The 18173-nt window shown below is 40.2% G+C and overlaps 1 pseudogene; it reads right to left on the bottom strand.

Moving 5' to 3' along the window:
* Window positions 1-16805: 16805 nt before the first annotated feature.
* LOC118932520 (60S ribosomal protein L36a-like) lies at window positions 16806-17494 on the bottom strand (annotated as a pseudogene).
* Window positions 17495-18173: the final 679 nt, after the last annotated feature.

Genomic DNA, 18173 nt, shown 5'->3' with positions numbered 1-18173 from the left:
TTCAGTAAGAAAAGATTCAGCTGATGCAAGGACATTTTAAATAACTGAATGATAACTCATGGAGAAACTGTCTCTCCATACACACAGACAGATGAGGAAATTGACGTTCAGGGAAGGAGGGTGACTCACGCAAAGGGGCAGTTAATGATAAACCTAAGCGAGAACAAGTTATCTTCTAAGTCTTGAATCAGGCTATTTCCATGACCCTATGTGTTTGCTGAAGATGACAATGAATTGAGTCCTTACTATAAACTAGGCATTGTGCTAAAAGATTGACATTTGTTATCATTTAGGCCTCAAAGCTGTCTGACAACATTGGTGCAGGTATTATTCACATTGTAAGACCAAAGAATGAGGCTCACAGAAGTTGGGGAATGTGTCAAGAAATGGAAGTAGGGTTTCTATCTCTAACTCTAGGAACCTGACTCTTACCCCCCACCCCGACCCAAACTTAGGACCCCTCCTTTAGATTCAGTTTCTGGTTTATAAAAACAGGAATTTGTAAGATCCCACTGAGCCAGCTGTTTAAATAGCTATTTGTTCTTAGATCTTGTGGATAAAATGAAGGCTCCTGTGGCCAAGATTCTCACTTGGCCCTGACTGGCTAGCTCACTACACATGTGTGGGCAATGCATCATTATTGACTCTGAGCATGGCTGCAGGGCTGCAGGAGAGCAGAGACCCAGAGGCCCAGAGGCCCAGAGGCAGAGACTGGCTTGCTGCATGCAGACTCGCTCTGAGTGAACAGGATTTTAGTGATTGACCTGCCATCATGGAAATAAAGTTGGGTATAACTCTTTCACCCCAAGAACGTTCTACTGTCATTTCTTTGGTCACACTGAGTCCATAGTGAACTTTTCCAGGGCAGAAACCCATTGGCAAAACAATCTACAAGCCAAAATTTCCAAGTAAGTGGGGATTTAACTCAAAGTTAGAAGAAGGGAAAAAACTGAGGTGAGCTCAATGGTAGTAATGACCTGAGAAAATTAACTTTCCAGGACACTAAGTATTTAACTTAGTATAGTACACATGGTCTGTTCCAGGAATGATAAAATACACAATATCTACACTGAACCATTGAACTCAAGGAAAATCATGCATGGGAGATTATTCATTTCATATGCAAATCATTTCTGAGTATTTGTGACATACTTGAGCATATTCATGCTGTGGTGATGAAACTTTGAATATGAGTCTGCCTTGTTAAATTTTCGCAAGCAGTTTGTGTAAAGGAGGAGCAACATCTCAGGTAGTCAGGGGTATAAGGTATAAGAAATCAGGGATATTTTAGTAGGGGCTGGTGGCTGTCTGGCTTTGTCTAGTTAGTGAGTGGCAGGCAGTTGAAGAGAGGAGCAGGTAGACTTACATCCACAGACATGAAGTCCACCCTTAGACCCCTGGAACTCACATGGCAGTGGCATAGCCCTTCGCCCATTCTGCGCCTACTCCCCAGTCATGTTAACCCTCTCAGGACGGCACTTCCTTTCCATGACGTCTTCTGAAATATGCCTTGAACAGTTTGTTTAGAAATTATGGGAATGGGAGATGAAACAAATAAGGAATTATTTACACATTTTCCCTCTATGATTTCTCTGCTCCAGCAAGGAGAGAGTTAAGAAGAGCACCTTTTCCAAGTGATGCTGTTAATGTAATAATACTTAACATGATGGGGCTGGTTCTTGTTGAGGGCTTATCATGTGTGCATGACTTCACTTAATGCTCAAATGAGTTTATGTAGTACCTTCCTCAGTTATCTGCATTTTGCCAATAAAGAAACTGAGAAAGGTTAAGTAATATGCCTGAGGTCATATGGTTGGCATTTTCTCTCTAGCATTTTGTTTATGGTGCATTAAAAATATTGCCCTTTTGCATCAAGGGAAATCAGGCATCTTCAATCGAGAGGAAAAAGAGCGATTCAAGTGAAATCATGTGTGGAGAAAAATGTGGGTTCACTATGTGAAAGATTAGGATTTAGGAAAGACTGGCAGGAGGGAGGTATAGGAGAGGTCTGTAGTACGACAGTTCTAAACTGAAAGACAACGTGTGTGAGGGTTTTGCCCTGAAAATAACATCCAGATGAGTGAGGCAGTATACTGTTTGAGAGCTCTGGCATTTACTACCTTCATAAGAGAATGTGTATATCCTTTTGATATAATATCTCCCCTGAGATTTTATGAGTTCTCACAGTGTTTGCTATGTTCTAGTCACAGCCTATAGTTTTTCTTAGGAGACTGAGCTACAGAAAAGCCCCTAGCACTAACTCTTTGTACTATGGAATTAGGAAGTACATACACACATACACACAGATGATGGGAGAAGAAAATTGTTACTATAACTAAGACTCATGAAAAATATAAGGCCTATTTGTTACTGAAATCATGATTAAAATTTATGATGCCATTTTTAAAAGCAATGTGAATGAGGCCATTAAAAACAATAGGAATTTGGCAGATGTTTTCATTTTATGTAATTAGTATTAAAAGCATGCTTGATAAAAGGGAGTTGCCAGATCCAGCCCTTCATTCAGAATCTGATTATTCTTAAGCCATGCCAAGAAAGGCTGGCACACTGACAGAACTTATGGGTGAGAAATATTTTGTCAAGTTAGTATTTCAATAGATGGGTTCGTAGAAGGGAACTTGCTGAGTAAAAGGGTTTTTCAATGCCAATTCATTTAATATTGCTGAGTTGCCTCCCCACAAATGTCATTCCAGTTTATTATCCTGCCAACAGTGAAGGAAATGCTTTTTTAAAAATAGCTAAGAGTCTAATTTTCGCTGAAAACGTCATGGTGGTTCCTTCACACAGCTGCTACCTTTTTGTTTCCTTTCCAAACATTCACTGTCATTTACGAAGGGCGAGCCTCACAGTGGCATCTAATTGAGTCCTAGCTGCCGGTATTTCTTACAGGGAACTGAAGCCTGTGTTGGTGAGAATACGGGGAAACTGCTCTGCATGATTCGGAGAGCAAAATATCTGAGGATCGGTGCATTGAGGGACCGTATCACATCGGCCCCCATGCCGCGTCTTGAATCCGTTCCCATTCTTCTGAGGATCTCTTTTCTTTAAGTGTGCTGGACCCTGGTCCTCCTTAGAAGTGCAGCTTATCAGTTGGTTGATTTGCTGTGTCTTAGAATACTAATAAGGCTTTTGTGAGATGTCCGCAGTCACAGACTAGCTCTTTTGTCTCATCTTGTGATTAGTGAATTGGCTGGCAGCCTGCATTTTTCTGTTTTGAGGAAAATTGAATGTTACAGAAATTGTAGTGGCATTTAGAGCTATAGACCAGGAATTAGGGTGATCAGTAACTGTACTGGATTTAGAAATATGTGTGAGTTTGTGCATGTTTCTTAGTTATTTCCTTTCTATGGTACAAAAGATTTCTAAAAACTCCATATCTATTTCTTTTGTAAAAAAAAATGACGAGAAGGAATGTGCTTATGGATACGGAGTAATATTTCTTTCCCAATCAATTAGGGAGATTTCAACTGAGATGTCTGTGATTCCAGTTACTAGGGAAATAGCACGATGACACCCTGTCTCTGCCATCAAGGAGCTGGTCTAGTAGGAAGAACAAATGTTTAAACCAATATTGATCTGGTATATGGACAAAAAGTGGGTACAAAGACAGGGCTATACCTACCTCAAATTACAGGTAGCACAATGAAAAGCAATCTTTCCAAGCATATATAAAACTCTGGAGACATGGAAGAAGCTCGGACAGCATGGTAGAGAAAAGGCAAGGGTGGTCTTTGGAAGGTATTTCTAATGCTGCATAACAAGTTACCACAAACTTAACGGCTTCAAACATTGCCTATATCTCAGTTTCGGTAGGCATGGTTTAATGGGCTTCTGTGTTCAGGCCCTCACAAGCTGAAGTCAAGGTCGTCCAAGCTGCATCCTCACCTGGAGCTCAGACGCTCTTCCAAACTCACATGGTTACTGTCAGAATTCAGTTGCTTGTGATTCTAAGGCTGAGGTTCCCACCTACTATTAGCCAGTTGCTCTTCTCAGCTCCTAGATGGCCCCAGGGTCTGTGCCATGTGGCCTTCTCTGCAAGACGGGTCTCATCACCACTGATCCTTCGGGAGAGCAGGAGAATCTCTCTGCTTGGAGTTCCTGACCCTCTTGAAAAGGACCCTGCCTGATGATTAAGCCCACCCAGGATAGTCTCCCTTCTGATGAACTCATGATCAGCTGTTTTAGAACTTTAATTCCAACTGTAAAATCCCTTACACTGTAACATAATCACAGGAATAATGTCTCATTACTTTTGCCAAATCCTGTGGTTAGAAGAACATTACAGATCCTTCCCACACTCAAGTGGAGAAGATAAAAAATATGAGTTACTTGGGTCATCTTAGAATTCTGCCAATCAGTGTAGGTAGACTTAGTCAGGAACAGGGTTGAATCTTAAGAGATCTTGTTCATAATTCTAAGGGGTGTGGATCCTATCCTGTAGGTAATGTTGAATTATTGTTATATTTTAATCCAAAGAGGCACGGAATTTGATAGAATAAAAGGCAATTTCCTTCAGCTGTGTAATGAATGGTTGGGTGGTAGAGTTCAATGGGAGGCAATTAGGAGTTGGTTAAATAACTCAGGATGGCCTCAAGAGTACAACACTGGCAACAACCACAAAGATGGGCAGGAAGGACAAATACTAGAAATATTTAGAAAGGGGAACAGGACAGTAATTAACAAGTGATTGGCTGTGGTGACCAATGCCATAACTGCATTTAGCTGCTCTTTCTCAAAATCAAGACTTGATTCCAAAGAGACAAAAAGGAGATAGAACATGGCCTGCAAAGGTTATTAGTATTTTTTATGAAATACTGTTAGATTGTAATTTTTAAGTTTGTGTTTAATTAGGCTGTATTTATGCAATATTCTACAGTCCCAAAGCAATCTTTGACAAGGGTAAGTAAAAAACAAATGATTAAACTCTGACTTCTTATAGCCTTTTAGAGGATCAATGAAATTTTAAATTATGTGTGAGTTGCAAGAAAAGTCAAGAAACTCCTGTATGCCCATTATCCCGATTCACCAGTTTGCATGCTATGCCATTTGCTTCATTATTCTCTCCCTACATCGAGATAGAGAAATAGGTGCATATGTTTTTTGACCATTTGAGAGTAACTTGCAGACATCATATCTGTTTACCCCAAAATACTTTAGTGTCCATTTCCTACGAAACAGCTTCCATGTGCAAATATTTTGTGAAGGATATTTTCATCTATGTTCAAAGAGAGATTAATTCATGATACTCTTTTCTTTAATGTCTTTCTTTTTTAGATAATTATTTTTTACTGAAGGGTAATTGACACACAGTATTACAGTAGATTCAGGTGTACAACACAGTGATTCAACATTTATATACATGATAATTCTAGATACCAGCTATCACCGTACCAAGTTGTTACAATATTTTGACTATATTCCTTATGCTATACATTATATCCTGGTTACTTATTTATTTTACAATTGGAAGTGTGTATATATATATATATTTTTTTTTGTGAGGGCATCTCTCATATTTATTGATCAAATGGTTGTTAACAACAATAAAATTCTGTATAGGGGGGTTAATGCTCAATGCACAATCATTAATCCACCCCAAGCCTAATTTTCGTCAGTGTCCAATCTTCTGAAGCTTAACGAACAAGTTCTTACATGGAGAACAAATTCTTACATAGTGAATAAGTCACATGGTGAACATTACAAGGGCAGTCATCACAGAAGCTTTCGGTTTTGCTCATGCATTATGAACTATAAACAGTTCAAATACGAATACTCATTTGATTTTTATACTTGATTTATATGAGGATACCACATTTCTCCCTTTATTATTTTATTTTTAATAAAATGCTGAAGTGGTAGGTAGATACAAGATAAAGGTAGAAAACATAGTTTAGTGTTGTAAGAGAGCAAATGTAGATGATCAGGTGTGTGCCTGTAGACTATGTGTTAATCCAAGCTAGACAAGGGCAATAAAACATCCACATATGCAGAAGATTTCTCTCAGAACAGCGGGGGGGAGGTTCTAAGTCTCACCTCTGTTGATCCCCATTTTCTCACCTGATGGCCCCCCTGCGACCTTGCCTGTCTTAGGTTGTTCCTCCCTTGAGGAATCTTACCCGTCTCTGGCTAACCAGTCATCTTCCGGGGCCATACAGGGAAATGTGAAGTTGTTAAGTGAGAGAGAAGCCTTATTGTTTGAAAAGGTTAGCTTTTTACTTCTTTGCATATTTATGCCCTGTGGCTTCTATGCCCAGCATTTGTCTTGAGGTGTCTTTACCACTTGGAAGAATTATGATACTCGGTAAATTTGATATGAGGCACGAATTCTATTTAAGGGTTGTAATTAGGAAGGAAGAAGAAAAGCTATAGAAATAGCAGGTGGAAGAAAACCTGGGAAGATTGATTATTTCTTTGACATATCTTCTCGTAGAGTAACTTCAGCATGTATAGGTTTAAAACTACTAATTAAATTGCACACACATTAACATAACAGGAGTACAGTTACGTAACCAAAGCATACCTGTAATTACCAGCCATCTCCAGTGAAACCAAGAAAACCAGTTAGGCACCTTAGGCATTTGTGAAAACTTATCTATGATATGGTGGATATTGTCCAACTGAACTTGAACAGTCTGAGAGAAATCAGACAAATTAAAACAACCCATTCCTGGGGACTGTTCACATCCCATATGTTCTTTTAACAGTAAATAGTCTGTAGTTGTAAGATTTTGGAGCGCTACAATTTGCACTTCTCCTAATTCTTGGTTGAGTTCCAACAGTATAGATCCAGTCAAATTTGTTGTTTTATTGTATGTACAGGCCAGCTTAGATATCTCCTTCCTCCTTCCCATGGCAAGTCCAGGAATTGGTGGGATGAGTGCATCTACAGCTGTAGCAGTGCGTGGATCTTTGTTGGGGTTTTTTTGATGATCATCTTCTGGCATGAGTCTTCCTGAGAGTGCTGATGTTGGAAGTTCTTTTTCATATCGTATCTTAGTTCATTTTCGGGGTAGCCAAATTAGGCTTTGCTCCTCTGTATAAACACAAACAAACCCTTTGCCTACACTTTTATATGCCCTTTATATCATTGTGTAAAACTCATTGGAGGTCACCACACAGGAACTGCTTTTTTTTTTTAATCATTAATCTACACTTACATGACGAATATTTTGTTTACTAGGCATTCCCCTATAACAGGTCCCCCCATATACCTCTTTACAGTCACTGTCCATCAGCGTAGCAAAATGTTGTAGAATCACTACTTGTCTTCTCTGTGTTGTACAGCCCTCCCCTTTCTCCCACACCCCCATGCATCCTAATCTTAATACCCCCTTTTTCTCCCCCCCCTTATCCCTCCCTACTCACCCATCCTCCCCAGTCCCTTTCTGTTTGGTACCTGTTAGTCCATTCTTGAGTTCTGTGATTCTGCTGCTATTTTGTTCCTTCAGTTTTTCCTTTGTTCTTATATTCCACAGATGAGTGAAATCATTTGGTATTTCTCTTTCTCTGCTTGGCTTGTTTCACTGAGCATAATACCCTCCAGCTCCATCCATGTTGCTGAAAATGGTAGGATTTACCCTTTTCTTATGGCTGAGTAGTATTCCATTGTGTATATGTACCACATCTTCTTTATCCATTCATCTATTGATGGACATTTAGGTTGCTTCCAATTCTTGGCTATTGTAAATAGTGCTGCAATAAACATAGGGGTGCATTGGTCTTTCTCATACTTGATTGCTGCATTCCTAGGGTAAATTCCTAGGAGTGCAATTCCTGGGTCAAATGGTATGTCTGTTTTGAGCATTTTGATGTACCTCCATACTGCTTTCCACAATGGTTGAACTAATTTACATTCCCACCAGCAGTGTAGGAGGGTTCCCCTTTCTCCACAGCCTCGCCAACATTTGTTGTTGTTTGTCTTTTGGATGGCAGCCATCCTTACTGGTGTGAGGTGATACCTCATTGTAGTTTTAATTTGCATTTCTCTGATAATTAGCGATGTGGAGCATCTTTTCATGTGTCTGTTGGCCATCTGTATTTCTTTTTTGGAGAACTGTCTGTTCAGTTCCTCTGCCCATTTTTTAATTGGGTTATTTGTTTTTTGTTTGTTGAGGCGTGTGAGCTCTTTATATATTCTGGACGTCAAGCCTTTATCGGATGTGTCATTTTCAAAGATATTCTCCCATACTGTAGGGTTCCTTTTTGTTCTATTGATGGTGTCTTTTGCTGTACAGAAGCTTTTCAGCTTAATCTAGTCCCACTTGTTCATTTTTGGCTGTTGTTTGCCTTTCCCGGGGAGATATGTTCAAGAAGAGGTCACTCATGTTTATGTCTAAGAGGTTTTTGCCTATGTTTTCTTCCAAGAGTTTAATGGTTTCGTGACTTACATTCAGGTCTTTGATCCATTTTGAGTTTACTTTTGTATATGGGGTTAGACAATGGTCCAGTTTCATTCTCCTACATGTTGCTGTCCAGTTTTGCCAGCACCATCTGTTGAAGAGACTGTCATTTCGCCATTGTAAGTCCATGGCTCCTTTATCAAATATTAATTGACCATATATGTCTGGGTAAATGTCTGGATTCCCTAGTATGTTCCATTGGTCTGTGGCTCTGTTCTTGTGCCATACCAAATTGTCTTGATTACTATGGCTTTATAATAGAGCTTGAAGTTGGGGAGTGAGATCCCCCATACTTTATTCTTCTTTCTCAGGATTGCTCTGGCTATTCGGGGTCTTTGGTGGTTCCATATGAATTTTTGAATTCTTTGTTCCAGTTCATTGAAGAATGTTGCTGGTAGTTTCATAGGGTTGCATCAAATCTGTATATTGCTTTGGGCAGGATGGCCATTTTGACGATATTAATTCTTCCTAGCCACGAGCATGGGATGCGTTTCCATCTGTTAGTGTCCTCTTTAATTTCTCTTAAGAGTGACTTGTAGTTTTCAGAGTATAAGTCTTTCACTTCTTTGGTTAGGTTTATTCCTAGGTATTTAATTTTTTTTGATGCAATTGTGAATGGAGTTGTTTTCCTGATTTCTCTTTCTGTTGGTTCATTGTTAGTATATAGGAAAGCCACAGATTTCTGTGTGTTGATTTTGTATCCTGCAACTTTGCTGTATTCCGATATCAGTTCTAGTAGTTTTGGGGTGGAGTCTTTAGGGTTCTTTATGTACAGTATCATGTCATCTGCAAATAGTGACAGTTTAACTTCTTCTTTACCAATCTGGATTCCTTGTATTTTTTGGTTTTGTCTGATTGCTTTGGCTAGGACCTCCAGTACTATGTTAAATAACAGTGGGGAGAGTGGGCATCCCTGTCTAGTTCCCGATCTCAGAGGAAAAGCTTTCAGCTTCTCTCTGTTCAATATAATGTTGGCTGTGGGTTTTTCATAGATGGCCTTTATTATGTTGAGGTACTTGCCCTCTATTCCCATTTTGCTGAGAGTTTTTATCATGAATGGATGTTGAACTTTGTCAAATGCTTTTTCAGCATCTATGGAGATGATCATGTGGTTTTTGTCTTTCTTTTTGTTGATGTGGTGGATGATGTTGATGGATTTTCGAATGTTGTGCCATCCTTGCATCCCTGGGATGAATCCCACTTGGTCATGGTGTACGATCCTTTTGATATATTTTTGAATTCGGTTTGCTAATATTTTGTTGAGTATTTTTGCATCTACATTCATCAGGGATATTGGTCTGTAGTTTTCTTTTTTGGTGGGGTCGTTGCCTGGTTTTGGTATTAGGGTGATGTTAGCTTCATAGAATGAGTTTGGGAGTATCCCCACCTCTTCTATTTTTTGGAAAACTTTGAGGAGAATGGGTATTATGTCTTCCCTGTATGTCTGATAAAATTCCTAGGTAAATCCATCTGGCCTGGGGGTTTTGTTATTTGGTAGTTTTTTGATTACCACTTCAATTTCGTTGCTGGTAATTAGTCTGTTTAGATTTTCTGTTTCTTTCTGGGTCAATCTTGGAAGGTTGTATTTTTCTAGGAAGTTGTCCATTTCTCCTAGGTTTCCCAGCTTGTTAGCATATAGGTTTTCATAGTATTCTCTAATAATTCTTTGTATTTCTGTGGGATCCGTCGTGAATTTTCCTTTCTCGTTTCTAATAATGTTGATTTGTGTTGACTCTCTTTTCCTCTTAATAAGTCTGGCTAGAAGCTTATCTATTTTGTTTATTTTCTCAAAGAACCAGCTCTTGGTTTCATTGATTTTTGCTATTGTTTTATTCTTCTCAATTTTATTTATTTCTTCTCTGATCTTTATTATGTCCCTCCTTCTGCTGACCTTAGGCCTCATTTGTTCTTCTTTTTCCAATTTCGATAATTGTGACATTAGACCATTCATTTGGGATTGTTCTTCCTTTTTAAAATATGCTTGGATTGCTATATACTTTTCTCTTAAGACTGCTTTTGCTGTGTCCCACAGAAGTTGGGGCTTAGTGTTGTTGTTGTCGTTTGTTTCCATATATTGCTGGATCTCCATTTTGATTTGGTCATTGATCCATTGATTATTTAGGAGCATGTTGTTATGCCTCCATGTGTTTGTGACCCTTTTTGTTTTCTTTGTAGTATTTATTTCTTGTTTTATGCCTTTGTGGTCTGAAAAGTTGGTTGGTAGGATTTCAATCTTTTGGAATTTACTGAGGCTCTTTTTGTGGGCTAGTATGTGGTCTATTCTGGAGAATGTTCCATGTGCACTTGAGAAGAATGTATATCCTGTTGCTTTTGGACGTAGAGTTCTGTAGATGTCTATTAGGTCCATCTGTTCTACTGTGTTGTTCAGTGCCTCTGTGTCCTTACTTATTTTCTGCCCAGTGGATCTATCCTTTGGGGTGAGTGGTGTGTTGAAGTCTCCTAGAATGAATGCATTGCAGTCTATTTTCCCCTTTAGTTCTGTTAGTATTTGTTTCACATATGCTGGTGCTCCTGTGTTGGGTGCATATATATTTAGAATGGTTATATCCTCTTGTTGGACTGAGCCCTTTATCATTATGTAGTGTCCTTCTTTATCTCTTGTTACTTTCTTTGTTTTGAAGTCTATTTTGTCTGATATTAATACTGCAACTCCTGCTTTCTTCTCTCTGTTGTTTGCATGAAATATGTGTTTCTGTCCCTTGACTTCTAGTCTGTACATGTCTTTGGGTTTGAGGTGAGTTTCTTGTAAGCAGCATATAGATGGGTCTTGCTTTTTTATCCATTCTGTTACTCTGTGTCTTTTGATTGGTGCATTCAGTCCATTTACATTTAGGGTGACTATTGAGAGATATGTACTTATTGCCATTGCAGGCTTTAAATTCATGGTTACCAAAGTTTCAAAGTTAGCCTCTTTAGTATCTTACTGCCTAACTTAGCTCTCTTATTGAGCTATTATATACACTGTCTGGAGATTCTTTTCTTCTCTCCCTTCTTATTCCTCCTCCTCCTTTCTTCATATGTTGGGTGTTTTGTTCTGTGCTCTTTCTAGGAGTGCTCCCATTTAGAGCAGTCCCTGTAAGATGTTCTGTAGAGGTGGTTTGTGGGAAGCAAATTCTGTCAGCTTTTGCTTGTCTGGTAATTGTTTAATCCCACCATCATATTTAAATGATAATCGTGCTGGATACAGTGTGCTTGGTTCGAGGCCCTTCTGTTTCATTGCATTAAGTATATCATGCCATTCTCTTCTGGCCTGTAGGGTTTCTGTTGAGAAGTGTGATGTTAGCCTCATGTGTTTTTCTTTATAGGTGACCTTTTTCTCTGTAGCTGCCTTTAAAACTCTTTCCTTGTCCTTGATCCTTGCCATTTTAATTATTATGTGTCTTGGTGTTGTCCTCCTTGGATCCTTTCTTTTGGGGATTCTGTGTATTTCCGTTGTCTGTTCAATTATTTCCTCCCCCAGTTTGGGGAAGTTTTCAGCAATTATTTCTTCAAAGACACTTTCTATCCCTTTTCTTCTCTCTTCTTCTTCTAGTACCCCTATAATGCAGATATTGTCCCTTTTGGATTGGTCACACAGTTCTCTTAATATTGTTTCATTCCTGGAGCTCCTTTTATCTCTCTCTATGTCAGCTTCTATGTGTTCCTGTTCTCTGATTTCTATTCCTTCAATATCCTCTTGCGTCTTATTCATTGTGCTTATAAATCCTTCCAGGGTTTGTTTCACTTCTGTAATCTTCTTCCTGGCATCTGTGATCTCGCACCAGACTTCATCCCATTGCTCTCGCATTTTTCTCTGCATCTCCATCAGCATGTTTATGATTTTTATTTTGAATTCTTTTTCAGGAAGGCTTGTTTGGTCTGTCTCCTTCTCAGGTGTTGACTCTGTGATCTTTGTCTGCCTGTAATTTTGCCTTTTCTTGGCGATAGAGATAGTTTGCAGAGCTGGCACGAGTGATGGCTGGAAGAACTTCCCTTCTTGTTGGTTTGTGGCCTTCCTCTCCTGGGTGAATAGCGGCCTCTAGCGGCTTGTGCCTGTTCAGCTGTGCGCAGACAGGGCTTCTGCTTCCTGCCCGGCTGCTATGGAGTTTATCTCCGCTGTTGCTGTGGGTGTGGCCTGGCTCGGGCGGCTGCTTCAAATGGTGGAGCCCTTTGGAGGGGGAGTTGCAGGGAGGCTATTTATCTCCGTAAGGGGCCTCCATGCTTCCTGCTGCCCAGGGGGTTAGAGTGCCCAGAGATCCCCAGATTCCCTACCTCTGGAGTAAGTGTCCCTCCCTGCCCCTTCAAGACTTCCAAAAAGCACTCGCCAAACCAAAACAACAACAACAACAAAAGCAAAAAAAGGAAAAAAACAATTCACTTTTCTTTGTCCTCAGGTGCCAGCCTCAGGCACCTGCTCACTGGTCTTGCTGCCCTGTTTCCCTAGCACTGGGGTCCCTGTCCCTTTAAGACTTCCAAAAAACACTCGCAAAAAAAAAGAGGCCGCTCCTGTTTTCTTTGTTCTCCGGCCCTGGCCTTAGGCACCCACTCACCGGTCTTGCTGCCCTGTTTCCCTAGTATCCAGCACCTCACGCATGCACTGTGTCTGCACTCTCGTGTTGATGGCTGGGGCTGGGTGTTCAGCAGTCCTTGGCTCCCTCTGCCTCCCCGCTCCAACTCCTCTACTCCCGCAGGGAGCTGGGGGGAGGGGCGCTCAGGTCCCGCCGGGCTGGGGCTTGTATCTTACCCCCTTCGCCAGGCGCTGGGTTCTCGCAGGTGTGGATGTGGTCTGAATGATCTCCTGTGTCCTCTGGTCTCTATTCTAGGAAGAGTTGTCTTTGTTATATTTTCATAGATATATGTGGTTTTTGGGAGGAGATTTCTGCTGCTCTACTCACGCCGCCATCTTGGCTCTGCTGGAACTTTTTATAAGGAATTTCAGATTGGAATTTTAAAGGCTTCTTGAGGTCAGAAAGCCAAGCCATACTTGCCATCAGGTTGTGCCTGCAGTACCTGTACATTTAAATGAATTCCTCTCTTCTCTGAGATTCCCAAGACATTCTTAAGGTTCCTGCACCTGCCAGGCAGTGACCTTCCTTCCTCACCTGGTAAGGCTACTGGGAACTCTGTAAGCAAGGTACCAGGCCAGTTCTTTTAAGGGGCTTTGTTGGCTTTATAAAATCAATCTTAGTTCCTTAAAGCTGTCTGTTCATATCTGAGTTTACACACATGACTCTCAGGTATGACGTTCCAGTCAAAGCCTTGGTAATATAATCAGTGTTTTTAATTGGTCCTCTTACAAGGAAAGCAGGTTCTTATTGAACTTGTGCAAATAAACATACTGCCATGAAATATAAAAATAGTCACTGAGAGTTTTTAAATTCTGGAGGGATCAGGTAGAGAGAAAGATAAAGTTTCGATTCTGCTTATAAATGCATTCATTTACTAAACTGTTGTCAGCTTAAGAGAAAAAGCTTAAAACACTTTATCAACAACATTTGAAACAAAAAGCCACAAAATCATCTTCCTTAGTTTACTTAATCCTATGTAACTAATACCTGTTCTGCTGAAATCTAGTTCTTTACTAGTAGTTTAGGAGTAATAAAACAGTGACTCTAAATGACAAGACTTACAAATGACAATGGCTAAAGATCTGATGAGAGCTTAGTATAAGACAGTTGACATAAGGAAATTTGGATATTTCTGTAACAAAACATTCAGTAACAAAGTTTAGCATCATTCCCTTTGACAGTGCTTTCTAGGTAATTAAGCAGGTAATTATATATATCAGATAAATAAGCCAAATTAGCCAAATACTTTCCCCAATGAGAAAAAAAATTCCTCTGACATGTTCCAGGGGCTCTCTGAAAAATATCAGAGTTAACTAGAGTTAAAAGCACCTTTTTTGAATTTGATTTTGGGAAACTGTCAGATGAAAGTTTCTTTGGCACTTGCTTAAATAGGATTATAGGTTGCTATGAAGCAATACTTATCCATTTAACCAGAATGACAAAATACCTCAAAGGCAAATAAAGAAGTTTACACAGTTGTTAGCATAGTTAAGCTTTTAGTCCTTTTAATATTAAGATCTCATTTTCTTAAATACTCTGACAACTCACTGAGACTTTAAGCATGAGAAACTGCTTTGATAAAATAATTAGAGAACTTTTTGCAATTTTTCAATATTAAGACCAGACTAACAGTTAAGAAAACTTTGTCTTTTAAACTGAAAACAAAATTCTAATTTTGCTGTGTACTTTATACTGAGACTCATTTGCTTTAATTTTATATAGCATGACCATATTAAGTTCCTCTACAAACTTTCTACAACCTTTTTTACATTAAGATTTCCCCCTCTAAATAAACATCTGTACTTTAGAACAAAGTTACTTTCTTTTATCAAAAGACACATTCTTTAGCATGCAGAAATGTTTTCCTTATTACTTTAAGTAGTTTTAATTAGAACTTAAAACCATTAGGTATCTTAATTTTTAGTGAACACTGAGAAGCAGGCTATTGTAAACTGTTACACTAGCATTCTTTAGATTGATAAATTTATGAACATTTTATAATTTCTGTAACTATGAGATTTACAGCACAATCTCTCACTAAACATAAAGTATATCTTCTTAACTTAGCAAAACTTTAAGGTTTTAGGTTACTACAAAGATTCTCAGGCTGTAGGTAAGTATACACACTGTAACACATAATTAAAAAGGTGTTCACTTGCCACACTTATTTAGTTCATTCATTCGTAACAACTATGCTAGATTACTTACAAGACCTTTACTGAATATCAGACAAAGCCAAGCCTTTAGGCATTTTATTCTTAAAAGATTTAGCAGATAACATCGACTTAAATGACCTTAGGTAAACTTAGGCAGCTGATAACTACAAGGACATGCCCACCTCAGCCAATCCCAAATTAGCATTAATGCTTAACATTTTTTATCAGATTTTCTGGAAGTTTTAGAATACCCAATTTTCACAAGTGCTTGTTTTTAAATCAATTTTTATTAATACCATCTGGACGGAGGAAAATATTTTTCATCAATACACCTAGACACACAAACATACAAACTGAGACACAACAACTACAGTCAGCAACTCTTCTTACACAGAAACATACACACAGACAGACAAACCAATAAAAAGACTTGAGTCACTGATATTTAACTGCTTTCTCTCTCTCCTCAGCTTCTTGTCAGTGGCTTTTGGAACCAGAGGGTGGGAGGAGCGTGTTCTGGTGGGGGAAGAGGGTGGTGAAGGTGGAAGGAGAGGGGGAGGGGGGTGGTGCAGCCACCGGAAGAGGAGAGCAGGACAACGGCATGGTTGAGAATGTAGAACTTTAAGATGGCAGCGACACGTGTGAAGACAAAGGACTTAAAGATGGTGGTGGAGAGAGGGGAGGGGATCGCGAGCTAAGGGAGGTGGGCCACTGAGGTCTTCTGGCGGATCTGAAAAGGAAGAAGTACTGAGCAGAGTAAGAGGCTGACAATCTTTAACTGGAGATCGGGCCAGGAGAACTTGAGTCATTGAACACAACATAAAGGTCTGGATGGGAGTGTAAAGTCCAAAAAGCCTGCACATATGGGATTTCACTCTACTCTCCACTCCAGTGGCAATAATTAGTTAAGGTGGTGAGGAGGCTAAAATTGAAAGTTCCCTCTGGGGGCCAGCGAGATTGATTGTCCAAGGGATACTGAGACACGGCCTCAGAACAAAGGAAGACTAGCTTCTATTTGTGAACTTCCTGGGACAAATATAGAGTAGCCAAATTAGAAATAAGACACCACAATGGGGTCTGAGCCCCTGCTTTTGAGGGCTGGTTCCCCATATCTGCGTCACTCCCCAACTAATCCTGCTGAGAGGAGCGCCCAGTGTCCCAAGCGCACCAAGTCAGGGGAGACGTCCTGGGAGCCTGGTGAGGGATGTCTCCCCCACCACAGGGCCAGGGGCTGGCCAGATGCCTGCAGACGTCCTGGGGCCTGTGGTAGGGACGTCTCCTATACTGCAGGGGCAGGGGCAGGCCAGATGCCCCCAGATGTCCTGGGGCCTGGGGTAGGCACGTCTCCTGTGCTGCAGGGCCAGGGGCAGGCCGGATGCCTGCAGAGGGTGGGCCACCTGGACGTACGTACAATTTCTAACAGACCAGGTGAAATGGAGTTAGGGAGGGAAACAGACTTGGGGAAACTGAGGGACTCACCGGAAAATAGTCCATGCAGCGGAGAGCAGGCTGAGATCCTGGGTCGGGGAAGGAGGGGGCAGAGCCACTGGTGGCCGGTCAGGGCCATGCACTCACGCTCCTTCCCGGGTTTCAGCACCAAATGTAAGATAAATTTTAGCCAAAATAAGCAGGTGAAGAGAGGCAACAAAGGACCAGGTATTTTATTTGAATGCCACTCCTGGATGATGTTCCACGGTCTGGGTACTACAGGCCGGGGAAGTCACATCTGGTGAGGGAGGTGGGGGCTTATAAGGGGTTAGGAGGGGGAGGAGTGGGAAGTTATCCTAGGGGGCGTGGAGAGGTATGATTGGCTAAAGGTGACATAATAGACAACTAGAAACTTTTTTCCTTCCAAGAGGGATGAGGCTGACATCTGGGTCTTAGTTGGCACATCAGAAGGATGGAATTCAGGAACAGCTGTCCCCTTTCCATATAAGGCAAGGACCTTGGGGTCTGGTCTGTTCTCCCCCTATGGCATCTCTCTGTTCTGTTTGCATGTCCTTGTTTTTCCTTCCTCCAGTCTAACAAGAACGGAGTCATTTGGCCCTTTTTCCTCTTCTTTCCTTCCAGCTCAAAATGCTTGAGTCTCTTACTAGCCAGCATTGTCTTAGATCTGCAGCTGGGCTCAACACATTAAAGCCTCAGAATAATCATCTTTATGGTTTTAGTCTTTTTCCAGAGAATTCACTTAGTCTGCCCCCCAGTGCCACTAGAGCTGTCATAGTGTCACTTTCCCTGGGTATACAGGGAATCATTGCCCTTCTTGCACTGTCATATTTTGGGACCAGTGCCTGCCACACTTGCAGAAAGTCCAGCAGGTTTTAGGGATATTCATAATATTTTCAGGCATTTTATTGGTATAGATGCCATTGCATATATTTTATACATCATCCCATGTGCCTCAAAGGTCCTGTTGTTGTTTTAAATCTTTATTCTCTCTGTTCTTTATAGTGGATAATTTATATTGATACTCTATCTTCAGATAATAATCTTCAGAAGATAATCTGTCTTCAGTTTCCATGATGCATCCTTTCTTCTGTCTCTAATCTGCTCTTAAAGCCTTTTCAAGGTAATTTTCATTTCAGAAATTTTGCTTTACAGTTTTAGAAATTTAATTTTATCCTTTCATTTAGTTTACATTTTTCTGTCTAGTTTCCCTGTCTTTATTTATTATGACATGCTTTCCTTTACTTTAGGAAACCTAGATAGAACAAATCCTTTCAAGTCCTTGTTTGCTAATTCCAGCATCTGGAACATTTCAGGTTCAGTAGGTACTGATTGCTTTTTCTCTTGACTGTGGATCATATTTTCCTGTTTCTTTATGAGTCTTTTAGTATTTCATTCTGTATATTCTTATGGCAACAGTATGCAGACTCTGATTCTGTTTTCTTCAGAAGAGTGTTTGTTTTCATTCTAGTAAGCCATCCACTTAAGTACCAATATGTCTCCCATGGTACGTAGAACCTGAGATCTCTGCTGAAGTCCTTCAGTTTTATAGCTACTGTTTTATGCTGTGAATCAAAGTATTT

Source organism: Manis pentadactyla, chromosome 2 (assembly GCF_030020395.1).
Source record: "Manis pentadactyla isolate mManPen7 chromosome 2, mManPen7.hap1, whole genome shotgun sequence".
Lineage (NCBI taxonomy): Eukaryota > Metazoa > Chordata > Mammalia > Pholidota > Manidae > Manis > Manis pentadactyla.
Note: the sequence above shows the minus strand (reverse complement) of the source record. Positions and strands in the feature narration are given on the sequence as shown.